This window comes from Canis lupus, chromosome 4, assembly GCF_048164855.1.
Source record: "Canis lupus baileyi chromosome 4, mCanLup2.hap1, whole genome shotgun sequence".
In the NCBI taxonomy this organism is placed as follows: Eukaryota; Metazoa; Chordata; class Mammalia; order Carnivora; family Canidae; genus Canis; species Canis lupus.
The window spans coordinates 39,796,347-39,811,780 of NC_132841.1; the positions used below are offsets into that span (position 1 = coordinate 39,796,347).

A 15,434-nucleotide genomic window follows, 5' to 3' on the forward strand; every position below is an offset into this window, starting at 1 on the left:
ACTCTGGGAAACGAACTAGGGGTGGTAGAAAGGGAGGTGGACGGGGTGGGGAGGGGTGACTGGGTGACAGGCACTGAGGAGGGCACTTGATGGGATGAGCACTGGGTGTTATTCTATATGTTGGCAAACTGAACACCAATAAAAAAATAAATTTATTGGGGATCCCTGGGTGGTGCAGCGATTTAGCGCCTGCCTTTGGCCCAGGGCGTGATCCTGGAGACCCGGGATCGAATCCCACGCGGGGCTCCCGGTGCATGGAGCCTGCTTCTCCCTCTGCCTGTGTCTCTGCCTCTCTCTCTGTGTGTGTGTGTGACTATCATAAATAAATAAATAAATAAATAAATAAATAAATAAATAAATAAAATAAAAATAAATTTATTAAAAAAAAGAAATCCTGGTTTTCTTACATCTGGTCTTCCTCAAAACTTCACTAAACCTGGAACCCTAGAGGCATCCAAATTAAAGAAATGAACCTAAAACTCTGAGCCTATGACTTGGCTAGAACAAGCATGCCTGATCTTTCAACTCATGCATATGGGAAAGCAACCTGGATTTGATGAAACTAAAACCCAGAAAGAGGATCCAAAGTAGTTGGTGAAGGCTCTGTTTGGTGATACCAAAGAAAGGTCAGGATGGCCAAGATCCCAAGTGGTGAATGACAAGGCAGAGAGAACAGCAGGAATGCTGAGACAGTCCAGAATCTCTAGTGAGAAAGGCACATCCACAGAAGAGAGATGCTATGACACAGTGCAGGGTTGGCAAGGTACCCCCTGTAAAAACTCACAAAGAATCATGCAGGCAAAAGAAGAGAAAACTCCCCTTTCACAGGTAATTAGCAAACTGGCTCTGCAGCTGAGAGCACTCGGGCAGCAGAGAGCCAAGCCTGGCATGCCCAGGGAACCGGTGATGCCACACTGTACACTGGCAGGTCATGTAGGGAACCCAAAGGATTGCAAAACAGGATGCTTGGGGATAAAACCTAGTCTGAATAAGCAGAAGTTCCAGTACATAGTACAGAACATCTCCAGATGACGCAAGAGGATGGTCAGGGAGGGCGCAGTCTGTGGAGGGGGGGAGGGAAGGGAGATAAGGGCACCTGTCACAATGAAAACGACTGTCCTCTTCCCTTTTCATGAGAATCATTTGGCTTTTGCTCCCAGGGGTACAAAAGTGTATTGGAAGTTAATACATGTCTTAAGAGATGACACTAGAATTCATATGCTAAAATACACATTGCAATGAAGAACACAACACCCCCTATGAATAATTTCTGGCCAAAATGAATGAATCCAATCAAGCCTTCAGACTTAACTTCTAGAATACAGAAAATACTGGAGACAGAAGAATCGGTAAAGAAACACCATGAAGAAACACTTTATACAACTCAACCAGCCTAGCCTCTCATCATAATAATTTTAAAAAGGAGAGGGAGGCAGTAGACTCTTCTAGAATGAGACTAAAATATATCAAGCAAATGCAATGCAGGAATGCTGACTGGATTACTCCCTAAAAGATTATAATCACAGCCATAAAACCATTTGGGAGATAAGGGAAACTGTAACACAGATTGCATATTAGATGATATTAGGAATTACTGTTTCTTAGGCATGATAATGATATTGTGTATAGGTAGGAGTGCCTTCTTAATTTCAGCGATGCATGCTAAAGTATTTAAGGTTTGTGCCAGTTAGTAAAATGTTGTCTCTGGTCTCCAAACTCACTCTTCCGTACTTGGCCTCTGATGCTGGGTCTGGGACTCTGCAAACCCTGATAGTCTCTGCCAAAAGGGGGCGCTAGAGAGAGCCTACAAGGCTGAAGGGGGAAGAGGGGACTTGCTCCCTCCGGTCGCATTCCCGTTCCTGCTCTGCCGCTCAGCACCGCTTCTTCACCCTGGCAGCAGCACTTCTTTCCTGTGCCAGATGCTGAATCCAGCCCCATACAGATGCCAGCCCCTCCACCCACCCCGCAGTCAGAGGTCCAGGTCCCAGCCCCACAGCTCAGAGGCCAGCACCAGCCAAGCTGCCTCCCCTCTAGGCTTCTAGTTTAATAATCCCAGCCTTTCATCTGTATGCCCCCAGCTGTAAAGATGGCACATGCTTCCTGAAATTGTCTCCTCCATGATTCCTTAGAGTTCTCTTCCTATTTTTTCAGTTACCTGGTTATAACTTTTATACCTCATTAAGTCATTAAATTCTCTCCACTCAAATAGCACGTGTGGTTTCTGTCTCCCAAACAGCTAAAGTGTCATAATGTTTGCAACTTGCTTCAAAAAGATTCAACCAAAAGGAAAAAATATATAGACACACAACATGTGTACGTGTAGATCTAACAGACACACAGGTACACAAATTCGTATGGAGATAAAGGAGAGAGAGACTAAATTGTTGAATCTAGGTGATGAATATAGCAGTGTTGATATTAGACCTTCAACATTTCTGTGAGTCTAAAATTTGTCATACTAAAAGGTTGGGGAAAAGAATAAGAATCCCTAAATCATGGTACTGTCAGAAGTAAACTGAGATAGCAATCTGGAAAAAATAATAATAATACTGTGCCATTTTCCCAAGAACATCTGCATCCCCAAAAGCCATTTATGCTATGAAAGTTTCAGGTCTTTGGAATGTCTGGGTGGCTCAATGGTTGAGTGTCTGCCCTTGGCTCACGTCGTGATTCCGGGGTCCTGGATGGAGTCCTGCATCGGGCTCCCTGCGACGAGCCTGCTTCTCCCTCTGCCTGTGTCTCTGCCTCTCTCTGTGTGTCTCTCATGAATGAATGATTGAATGAATGAATGAATGAATGAATAAATTAAATAAATAAATGAATAAATAAATAAATAAAATCTTAAATAAAAAGAAGGAAAGAAAGGCTCAGGCCTGCTGGTTAGGCTCCTCTCCTTTCCTTGACAGAGGAAGTATGTGGATGTGTGAGCAGTAAACCAGCATTTGCCCACAGGTGTTATACCTGCAGTCACCCACAAAGACCCTGAGGGGCAGAGAATCCAGGCCTGGGGGGCTTTCACACAGGATGCCTCAAATTATTCCAGCACAAGAGAATCTATGTCTTTATCAAAGAGGAAGGGAGCCTTCCACAAACCCCCCCTGACAAATCACTCAAATAATTACGGTCATCCCCATCAGTTGCAACCTCCAACCTAAATTCCTCATGTTCCAGATGAAATTCCTTCTTCTCGCCCTTTTCTCTCACAAAGGCCACTGTTCCCATGAAAGAAGGTCTTGCCTATCCATTATTAAATTACCCTGCACCCATCTCTTAGCAGAATACCATCACTGTTCTCTCTCTCTGTGTCTCTTTTTGAAGTCTTTTGGTCCTGTTTCATGGAGATATAACTGACATATAACAATGTATCAGTTTAAGGTCTACAATGTAATGATCTACTACATACAGACTGCAGAATGATCACAATAAGATGTTCTTTCTTCAACACTCTCTTGCTTTTTCTCCAAACCTCTGACCACTAGGCCACAAGGAAAAGCTAGCCTTTCATTTAGTCCTGATCCGACACGCATGTTGTGTTGAGTTTCCACCTGTCACTTCTGGGTGGAGTTCTGTTCACTTGATATCACTGAACGATCAATCTGTTTCCCACCCCAGGTCATTTAGCCTGTAGTCTTTCCTCCATCAGCTGTGCCCTGACTTGATCTGATTTTTGGTAAGTGCAGTTGGTTTCACCACCTAAGAAAAACATCTGGCTACCACCTAAGAAAAACATCTGGCTACCTCGGCCCCAGTTAAATTTCACTCAGACAAGGAAGGCGTGTGTGAATTCTGAAATGACCCTAAAATAAAAGGCCAGGGAGCTGCCCTCCCATCACTTCCAAGGCTTGTCATAGGGATGACCATGAACGAGGTGGCATAGGGATGAAATAGCAGGCCCCACCCCAGGAAAGTGGGGGGATCCAAAGTCCACTACGAGTTGGCCCTAACTACTCTGTGGTTTGCTCTGTTGTTTCCTATGTCTGAAACAGCTTCTCTGTCTTGTCTACCTCCTAAAAATCTTCTCATCTAGTGAGGTCTGGCTCAGCTATTATAGCCCTCATAAAGCTTTCTCTATTTCCTCCCATGAGAAGACAAATGGCCAGTCAACACTTGAAAGATGCTCACCCTTACAATCAGGAAAATGAACATTAAGACAATATGACAACATTTTGCACCACCGAAATGGTGTAAAAACAAAATATTGAGCAATACCAGACATCAGAAAGGGTGTGGAAAAATAAAGGCTTTCATATCCTGTTTACTGGGCACTACATTGGTGGAGCCACTGTGAAGAATAAAGTGGCTGTAGGTAGTAAAATGTTACACATGCACATCTCACAAGCAAGCAGTTCTACTTCTCATCACTCACCCTTGGAGAGATACTCCTTATACAAATGCACAAAGAGCACCTATTTCAAGCAACTCTCAATCATTGCTCTCAAACTGGAAGCAATCTAAACATCCATCAATAGGGTAATAAATAAACTACTATGCAGCCATTCTAAGAAATACCAGGCAGTCGTTTAAAAGAATATGGTAGATAGGAGTGAGAAGATCCAAGCAATGAGCATGCTAGTATGCAGATCTTGATCTCTGATACTATTCCTTATTAAAAGAAATCAGACTAGATCAGGCACATTTAAGGTGGTATGGCCATAGACATTCTTAATCAGAGGAAACAAACTGAGGGTTGCTGGAGGGGAGGAGGGAAGGGGGGACAGAGTATCTTGGTGATGAGCATTAAGGAGGACACGTGATGTAATGAGCATTGGATGTTAAATAAGACTGATGAATCACTGAACACAACTTCTGAGACTAATAATACATGTTAATTAATTGAATTTACATAAAAATTTAATCCAAAAAAAATTAAAGAAATCAGAGCTCCTTGGAGGAATGGCTGGTTCTGAAACCAAGACAGGGGAAGTACAAGATGAGCCTAGAACATTTTATAATGCCAGAAAGAAAAAAAAAACACTTAAAAAAATTATGGGTACATGTCACAGGGACACAGGAAAGGACTTCCACTGGGCAAATCTGAGACAATTTGAGCACCAAAATAATTAAGGATAATAACAAATTATAACCATTAAAAAATTAGAACCCACGAGTCCACGATAAATAGGTTAAAAAAAAAAAAAAACAGAGGGAAAGGAGGGCCCTGGTTTACAGCAGAATGTAAAGTCCACTGGTGTATGTGGAGGGATTGTTACAGCTGATAATCATCATTTTGCAACCATCTTAATCAAGACTGCCTCAGGTGAGAATCATCAAAGGATGCTAAATGTGGGGAGAAATACTGGTGAGGAGCACTCTACTCACATAGTCTTAACTGTCTTCCAACAGAATGCATGTTAGTTTCAAGGGGGAAAAATAGTAATCTTAGAGGAGACAAATTAGACAACACCTTGAGCAGGGGATCAAAATGAGTATCACTAACAAGGGGCAGGCAGACATTGTGTGTGCAGGTGTGGCACCCCAAGAAAGACTCATAACCTCTATAATGCTGCAGCTGAAAATGTAAACCTTGAATCTAATCATCAATCTAATCATAAGAGAACATTAGAAAACCTCAAATAGGAAACAGTCCATTCCATAAAAAATTGCTTGTACTCTACAAAAGTGTCAATATCATAAAATAAAAAGACTAAAAACTGGTCCATGTTAGTAAAAGAACAAAAAGACATGATGACTAAGAACAATATCTGATCCTAGATGGCAGCCTAGATTGCAGAGAGAAATAGTACATTATTGACAAAAAATGAGAAATCAATTGACAAAAAATGGAATATATATGGTAGACTACATAAAAGCAGCATATCAATATTAAATTTTAAGATGTTGATAACTATTTGGCTATTTAGGAGAATACTTTTACTCTTAGGAAATATGCAGTAAACTAGGGGAAGCAGAGTATAATTTACACTACTTCCTCTCAAATGATTCAGAAAAGAAAACCATGTTATATGTATTTATATATATGCATATATATAATGTGTGTGTACGTTATATACATACATACACATACAGATAGCAGATAGGGCAAAATATTAAAAGGTATTTGAAGATTCTTTGAACTATTCATATTATTCATACAACTTTTATATTTCAAAATAAGAAGTTATTGCTTTGGGGGTACCTGGATGGTTCAGCTGGTTAAGCAGCCAACTCTAAGCAGCCAACTCTCATGACCTCTAGCTCAGGTCATGATCTCAGGGTCTTGGGATCCAGCACCATGTAGGGCTCCATACTCAGTGGGGAGTCTGCTTGAGGAGTCTCTCTCCCCCTGCCCCCTCCCCAATTGCATATGCTCTCTATATATATTAAATAAATAAATCTTTTTTAAAAGTTGTTACTGCTTCAAAAGGAAAAGTTGTTACAAAAAGTGATATAACTATGTGTTCTAGCATAGAAAGAGCTCCACGTATACTGTTAAGTGAAAAAAAAATGTGCAAGATAATTCTCTCAGTGGAATACTTCCCATAATACATCTCTTTGTAGATAAGTAATACACAGAGAAAGGTTTGGAGGAATACATCCCAAATTGATCACACAGTCTACCTTTGGGCAAAAGACCAGGATAGCAGCTATACTTTAGCTTTCCTGCAGTGATATTTTTATTCTTTATGAGTGCATTTACAAATTGATCACACAATTTGAAGTAAGTTCTTTTAGAGGTGAAAATTGCCCTCTTCTCAATTCCCACTAGTGACAAAGATCACAGCTCAGGTTTTCTGAGACAATATTTATTTTTTTAAGATTTATTTATTTATTCATGAGAGACACGGAGAGATAGAGAGAGAGGCAGAGACACAGGCAGAGGGAGAAGCAGGCTCTATGCAGGGAGCCTGATGTGGGACTCGATCCTGGGTCTCCAGGATCAGGCCCTGGGCTGAAGGCAGCGCTAAACCTCTGAACCACCAGGGCTGCCCAATACTTATTTAAATAGTTGAACCCATTCTAATATTTGACAGTCTCTGAAATGATTTGACTTTGGGATTTGGGAAATCATATTAGTAAATAGCAGCAGTGCAGGGTGTTTGGGAAGACCCCGGGTTTTAGAGTCAGAGCTAGTTTGAAGCCTCGCCTCTATCATTTATGAATGGTATATTATCAGGCAAGAGACAGAACTGTCTAAACCTCAGTTCTCTAGTAAAAAGGGAACAGAATACCCATAGAGCAGAGTTGCTGGGTTTTAGGTACAATGTACCTAATTTGTGTGTCTTAGCATGCACATGAGACACCAAGCCCCTCCTGGAGCTGGCATAGAGCATCTTTTTATTGTTATCACCGTATCTCCTTTTTGTGATTTGTTTGTATGCTCTTGCATACAACTGTGAGCCCAGAGGCTCTTTAAGGGGGTGCCCATCCATTATTCATCTTTCTGCTTCCAACTGTGCTTCCCAGAACATTGTACCTTGGCATCTGACAAACATTTGGTGGGAAGGTAAATGAACCTTGTCACAGAAAATCTGGAAATATTGCTTGCTTTAGAATTATCAAATATAACTCAACATGGTGTCTGAAGTCACTGGATAGAAATCTCTAAGTGCCAAGAAGATGGAGAGGTGACCAATGACCCCACATGCTCCTGATCAATGGAAGTGAAAGAGCACTGTGAGCATTCCTCGAAGCCAAAGATGTTATCTAGTAATAGGTGTCATTTTAAAATGTTACCTGGTCAAAAATGTTTGGGAAATGCCAAATAACTAAACAGGCTTGTATGCTGCAGGACTTATCAATGTCAATGCATACCATGAATACCCAAAAGACAATATAACTTGCAATATATTCCAAGCCTATTTGACTATTGTGGGGTTAGTTTTGTTTTGTTTTGTGAATCTCAAAGCCTAGATCCCATAGAACAGTTTTGGAAAATGCTGCTCAAAGCTGTTTCTCCACTGTCAATACATAGTAAGAATAGTACTTAGTGGAAATTTAACAATATAACTTGCTCACCATGCTCACCTCCAACCCAAGAGGGCAAAGGAATAATGTAAACCAAGGGCTTCAGGGCTGCTATCAATTCCCCTCATATACCTCCTCTTCCTTTTTCCCCTTCTGGTCCAAGGAACAGGTACAAACCATCATGGTTATAACTCTAAAACTGAAAATAAATAAATAAATAAATAAATAAATAAATAAATAAATAAATAAATAAATAAATAACTGAAAAGACACACCCCACTATTACTGCTGCAGTAATTTCACCTCCGCTTACTCCTGTGTGTTCAGTTCTACTCATGCATGGACTGGAAAAATGGCTACAAGAGCCAGGATCCTGTCATGGCCAACTCATTGGTCACATGTAGAAATGCTTGTCTTTACACAGCCAGGTAGGATATTTAAGCAAATGTTTGATAAGATCAGGATGAGAAGAACAGTTGCCTTGCTCAATATGACCTTAAAAATAGGCATTGTAACAGTCCAAATTATCTCCTCTTCATCAATTATGTCAGAGTAATGGAAATCTGTTATTTTGGCCCATCCAGCATTATGCTACCTTTTTTGTTAGCAATGCATTTTCCTTCTGGACAGTTATCCTTCCCCTCTTGCTTCCATCCCCACCCCAGACCACCCCCATTTCATACAGTTTTGATGAGCCTGTGATTCCAGGCATCCTGTGTTCCCTTGCCTAAAGAGTAGATACTGGACCCAAGATAGATCAATCAGGCCCTCTCTCCTGAGGAATTTTGAGTTAGAGTAGAACAATACAATACCCAAAGAGATTAGGCTTGATGGGCTCTTATCAGTGAAGCCCCAGGAAACAGCATTTCAGTTCGACTCCCCAGATCCCCAGCATCACCCCAGTTCCCCACCTTTACATTACTCAAGCACTCAGCTCTGCTTTCGATCCTACCAATGTCCTACCAATAAATTCCCAGAGTATTTGTATAACTTGTAGCTTAAAGAACCTGCCCAATACACAGAGCAAAACAACTTCAGCAAATTCCAACTTACTGTCCCCAGATAATCACTGCACTTCAAATCTGAAAGTGACCTGAAAGCTTCCCAAATGGCCTCAATTACTCATTTTACAAGAAAAAAAGAAAAAGAAAAAGACACTCTTGGAAGGTTAGGCAACACAGCCAGTGTCCTTCAGTGCATTAGAGGTGGTCAGATTTCCCACCTGCCTCTGCTTCCTGAGCAGACTCCCAAACAATTTCCATTCTCCACAAAGATACAACCTAAGTTGTTCTGGCTAGAAGGCCTGAATTGTGACTATTTTTCCTTGCCACTGTGCCAAAACTAGCCTTCCTTCGCCACTTATCAAACGCTGCCCAAGAGTATGTGCATCCTTGAAATAGTGCAGGGAGCATTTGCATCTCCCCCAAAACGTTCACAGTCTGCCATTCATCACCGCCCTTCAGCTCTGCATTCTGAAGCCTCCTGCCTTCAGTAAGGAGCTCCAAGTATGGAGTGTGGCAGTTCCCACTCTATGGTTCTTGTCAGCGGCTCACCAGGGATTACAAAGCCAAGCCAAGGATGTTCTATTCTGAGTGTGGCCCCAGTATGTTTCATTTCATCTGCAAAACACGAGTTTATTCTGGAGAGAGATGTTTTGGGCACATTCGTAGTAGCTAACAAGCGGTACTTCCTTATATGCAGAACACAAAATCCTCACATAAAAACCTGACTCATTGCCAGCGTGGGGTTTCAAATAAACAAACTTACCCCTAAAATTACCCCTCCAGAATGGCCAAATTTGCACCTCAGAGTCACAGGCTGTGACAGTGTACAGAGACTGCAGTGATCTGTGGTTCTTTGGGGAACAGTGGGGGACCAAAGCCTCCATTTTGTTCTCTGATGAGCCAGAGGTCTTCACTGATCACCATGCACCAGTCCCAGATCTGTGTCCTTGGAAAAATCAATGGGAAAGAAAAGCCGCATAACTACTTTCCTGCAGTGCTGCCCAGGATTTTCAGAGACTTGCATATACTCTTCAGAGGAGTCAAGAAGCAAGCTACCTCCCCATATCCAGCTGGTCAGACTGAGGCCTTTTCTCAAGCTTTCCCTGTGTTCTGCACAACCTGTATGCCCTTCTTCATTTCAGGAGGCACCTACCTCTCCACCTCCCAACCTGAGGGAGACACCTACAGCCCATCTCACCCTACTGCCCCCCTTTGAAACAGAACGCCATCATGTGGCCGCTTCCATGCCATTTGCATGTCTCCCCCACCACCTCCACTGCCCCCGCCAGGAGGTCCCTGAGAGCAAGGCCTGGGGTGCTCTTGTGTAATAACCCCAGTTATTACAGAACACACTCACAGCGAAGAGAACAGACCCAAAGACACAAGAGCACTATAGACACAAGGGCCACAGTTCCTACCCCACAGAGGAAGAATCTGCCTACACCAACCCATTGTGCTCAGGGATGAGACCCTTCACATAGCCAGCATCTCCCAAAATGTTGGGACAAGCGACTGCTTCAAAAAGCCATAGGGACTAGCATTTGAGATCAAGACTTCTGGAATCAGACAGCTAGGTTCCAATTCTGCCTTCACTCTACTCACAAGCTTTATAAAGAGGCAAGTTAGCCTCCTCATGTCTCAATTTCCTAATGTGTGAAATGGGGGTAATTACAATACAACATCATAGGGTTGTTGTAAAAAAAAAAAAAAAAGTAAGTTAATCTCTGCAAAACACAGTGCCTTCACTATGTAAGTATTAGGGGTTTTCTTAGATATAATTTGCATACGATACTGTATACATTTAAATACACAACATGGTGATTTGGTACATTTATATACTGCCCATATGATTACCACTGTAGCTTTAGCTGATATCTCTCTCAGGTCACATTATTGTCATGTGTCTCTTGTGGTAAGAGCACTTGAGATCTAGTATCTTTGGAATTTTGAAATATAGAATACAGTATTGTTGACTAAAATCACTATATCTAAAATGGTTTTGGTAGCCTCAAATAACATTAAACCCAGGAACAACCTTGTTCTCAATCCTCTTTCAGATTTTCTGTATCAAGGAAAAGGTCACAGTTTAATGCAAATATGACTTAACACATCTCTAAAACTTGCTGTTCTTTCTCTTAACAGAGAGAAAGCAGGCCTCAAGCTCGTCTCTGGCAGGCAGAAAGAGTTAGCTGAAATAAAGTGATTTTACCTTTGTTGTATTACCATTATTATTTAATGGCAATTGCTACTGGTTTTCTATTTATGACAGTGGTATAAATTTTCCATATAAAATGTCTATTGATATTAAACATTGTGCTGATTCGAAGAAAAACATGAAATAACAATATCAATTGCAAACATACTATGGCAAAAATCATGAAGGTAATAAACTCCAAACGCCTCAAATGTGAGAGACACTGGTAGACACTAAGGGGGCCCTGGAAGCAGAAGTCCCACAAACATGTTCTGTGCCCAGGGAGCACTCAAGAAGCTAATCAATGGCAAAGTCCTGCCTCCAGAAGCAGCTAACCTCAAAGTGCCCCCTGCAGCTGAACACAGCACAAGATGGCAGATGCTGCTGAACGTGGAGATGGGTCTTGGACACAGACACGGGCAGAAGGTCATGGGCATGGGCAGAAGTCAGCACTGGGCAGAGCAGCTCAGGAAGCTCCATGAAAGAGAGAGTCTGCAGGAGAAAGAATGGACTGGCAGTCATCAGCATCTGCCACAAGGCTAGGATTCTAGCCTTTCTAGCCGTGAAAGAAAAGCAGACTTCACTAATCACCAAATGAGGACAGGGCAAATACCTAGTGTACTACCAGGAATCCAGGTCTCCCGCATCCCCTGCCACCCAAGCAGCTGAGGGCAAGTGCTGGAAGGAAGAAGTTTTGGGTGGAAAAGAAGCCCACTGAGCCTTTCCAAGCAGTGTTGCAAAACTACTCACTGGCATCTTGTGGCAAATGGGATACTCGGCTCAAGCTATGATCCCATGGTTTTCTTTGCGTTTTTGGCTCATCTATTTGTGATGTTCATTGGAGGGGAGCATCAGTAAATAGGTCTAGCTTGCTTTTGAAACCAGTTGTGTTCCCTTTCCCTATGAGTCATAGGCCAGGCTCACCCACAGACACAGACAGCCCTCTTACTGTCCTCTGGCCGACTGGCCACCAAAACCATGCCCTGGGCGTGCATGGGGAGGGGTGGCAAAGGACTCACTCTGCCTCCACCCTCAACCAGCATGGGTAACACAACAGAGGCCAGTGCTATAGGAGCTCCTTCTCTCATTCTCCCTTGAGTGAGAAGGTTATGTGAATAACTAGCTCTAGAACAGTAACAGCCACTTCTTAAGGGCCTGCTCTGTGCTGGGCACATTATCTCCATCCTCACAAGAAACTCTCCAGCTTACACATGAGAGAACTCAGAGAGACAAAATGGCAAGCAGCCAGGAAGTGACACAGGCTATTTTATGGACTCAGCTCTCTGTGTCTCAAAACCCATACTCTTGCCTTCCCACTGACTCAGAAGGAAATGAGTGCCATAATGGCGCCATCCAGAACACTGGGAGAACACAGTTTAGTTCCACTAGGGGAACAAGGGAAGGCTCCCTGGAGAAGGCAGTATTTGGCCTGAGACCTTAAGGACATGTAAGGATTTTGTTGACAAAAAATAATCTAGACTACTTCTGTTCATTCATTCATTCACTCATTCATTTGTTCCATGCTATATTTCTGACACTGTGGTAGGTATTAGGAATTTGGTGGTGAATAGACACAGCTCCTATCCCCAAAGAGTTTACTTCCCAGTAATGGAAACATTAAAAAATTGCATGAATAAAGTTATTGCCAATTTTGTGTGCTGAGACATAAAAGGAACAGAAATGGAGAATACCAGAGAAATCTATTTGAAGACAGTCAGAAGCAGTCTTTCTGAGGAGGTGACATTTTTGCTGGGCCTGAATGACGAAGCAAACATGTTATTCATGTAAAATAATGGAACAGTGAGTGTTACAGGCACAGGAAACAGTATGTACAAAGGCCCTGAGGCTGAAAAGGGAACTGTGTGTTCCTGAAACTGAAAGATTAGATTGTCTTAAAGTGAGTGAGTCCAAAGAAAAGTGTTGCTCAAGGGGAGGCCAGGGAGAAAGGCCAAGGCCAGATCAGATAGCATCTTAAAGGCTATGAAAAAGTGTAGTGGGAAGCTCTAGCAGGGTTTTCAGCTTGAAAGTGATACAGCCCAATTTACTCTCCAAGACCAGGCCTCAGTCCCTTGACCTGTAAAATAAGAGTAAATAAGAGAATGCATAAAAAGCTATGAGTGCCTTGCCTGGTTGGCAATTGGACAGAAGATGCTCTGAAATGTGAGCTTGTATCAAAATAACCTGAGGTGTTGGTTAAGCTCAAGATTGCTGGGCCCCACCCCTGGAGACTTTGATGCAATAGGTTGGGGGAGGCCCAGGAAGATGCATTTCTAACAAGTTCCCTGATTATTTGGCTGCTCCTGGTCCAGGGGACCCTACTTTGAGAACTCTTGGGTTAGAAAGAACAGTGAAAAGAGGTGAGAGGTGCTACTGGGGTGCTGGTGCGATTGTTAAGAGCTGGGAGAATAAAATAATATCAATGAGGTGGAGAAAACTGATCATGAACAGTTCTATTTTGGAGATACCATGGACAAGACTAGCTGACTGACTGGAGGGTGGGGATGAGGGAAAAGGAGACATCAGGCAGGACACTCCTAGATCAAAGGCTTGAGCAACTAGGTATGACAGTGGCAGAAATTGCATGGAGAATACGTGAGGAGGAGCAGGTTGGAGACAAGGGCTGTGACACACTAATTCTGAGATCTGGGGTTTCAGAGGAAACCCCAAAATGGCCATGTTAGGCAGGCAGGTGGAGCCTTCATGAGAACAGCAATCATCTCTATCTTGTCTTCTGTTATATTTCTGGATGTCACCCTTATAATGTCCTGCCAATAAGAAATATTCAGACAACTTTTGTTATGAGTAGAAGGATAAGTGAAGTCTAAGGAATGAGAATAACCAAAGACCATGAGGTATTAATTTGTTACCATGTTGGAGGAGGCCACAACCAGTCACTCTACTAAGGCTAAACCATCACTTTCTGACCTTGTCATGTACAGTGAAAGGCTGGAGGCAGAACAAAAGACAGAAGTGAGCCACTCAATTCACAGTAGGGCTGAGCCTTTCTTGGGTGCGTTTTTAGATGGCAAGGTCTGAACTGTGAGCTTAATGAGCAGGAAGGCCAGAGGAATCTGGCCAACTTGGGTTTTTTATAAAATAAATCATGGGAAAATCAAGCTGTGCAACTTGGTGAAATGAGGAGGGAGGGATAGGAAGACAGGGAAAGAAGGAACAGAGGACAGAACAGGAGAAGTGGCTTCACCAAGACTACCCACTAAGGGCAGAAGGGGCCAGCCTCCAGAACTTGACCTCCTAGGCCAACCTCGACCCTTGTGTCCTTACCACATTTCCAGCAGGCATGATGGACCCTCAGCCTCCCCACTTACCAAGTTGTAAATTAAAAGGCTGTAATTCCAGCCAGGGGTTCTGGTGACATCATAAACCACAGAACCACAAGCTCAACTCACCAGAAGCCCCAAGATGGAATTACACCCTTTCTTCCTAATCCAGGCAGCTCTGGTCACTGCCATTTTTTTCATGATATAATAGAAGTAAGCAATATTTTAACCATTTGTGTGTGGCCTCTCTCACAGAGCTGTAGGGCCCCTCTCTCCTTGCCTCTTTTCTCTCCCTCCGTCCTGCTACGGGGGGATCTCCTTCAGAGATGCTCCTGCTTTCCAAGGCTGCCCCTCCTCCAGGTCCACTTCTCTTCCCTCTTCCCTCAAGATCCCTTCTGTTCTTCTGTCTCCTCCTATGAGCCAGGAGTGCCCTGGCTTCTACTTTAAATCTTGCTTTTAAGAGAATCCTAGGATCTTCCAGGTTTAGGGCAATGTCCTGGAGAACAGACCCTAGATGTCTGGAATATATTCCCAAAAGTGGGATGAAAATGCACTCATGTTTTAAATAAATCAGGAAAGTATACAGAGTAAAGAAGGATCTTTCTAGGAGCAAATGATTGTTTCAAACACCCTTCTACTGTGTTTTGCTTCTGAGTCCTAATTTTCATAAAGTACTGCTTAGCACAAAGTATATCTGGGCATCATGCTACCTTTTGGCCCTGCTTCCCCATCTTAAGTGGAATGTGATATTTAAATTCCTGTGGGAATCTACCTAAGGGAAGAAGCCATAAGGGAGAGCAATAATTAAAGCAGCTATCACAGGCAGCCTGGGTGGCTCAGCGGTTTAGCGCCGCCTGCAGCCCAGGGCGTGATCCTGGAGACCAGGAATCGAGTCCCACGTCGGGCTCCCTGCATGGAGCCTGCTTCTCCCTCTGTCTGTGTCTCTGCCTCTCTCTGTCTCTGTCTCTCTCTGTCTCTCTCTCTCTCTCTCTCGTAAATAAATAAAATCTTTAAAAAAAAATAAAGCAGCTATCACTTGATGAGTACTTCTTA

At 42.8% G+C, this 15,434-nt stretch overlaps 1 long non-coding RNA gene across 6 annotated transcripts in view; it reads right to left on the reverse strand.

The window, feature by feature from the left end:
• LOC140632250 (uncharacterized) overlaps positions 1-14,459 on the reverse strand; it is a 155,172-nt gene extending 140,713 nt beyond the window's left edge. For 2 of the 6 annotated variants that reach the window (XR_012029762.1, XR_012029764.1), the window contains exons 1-2: positions 14,386-14,458; positions 7,966-8,104 (exon numbers count right to left, since the gene is read on the reverse strand). This is a non-coding gene — a long non-coding RNA (uncharacterized lncRNA). Of the gene's footprint in view, positions 1-7,956; positions 8,105-11,439; positions 11,596-14,385 lie in introns of all 6 variants that reach the window. The other 4 variants (XR_012029759.1, XR_012029761.1, XR_012029760.1 and 1 more) reach the window with 3 other exon arrangements.
• Between the last annotated feature and the right edge of the window lie 975 nt (positions 14,460-15,434).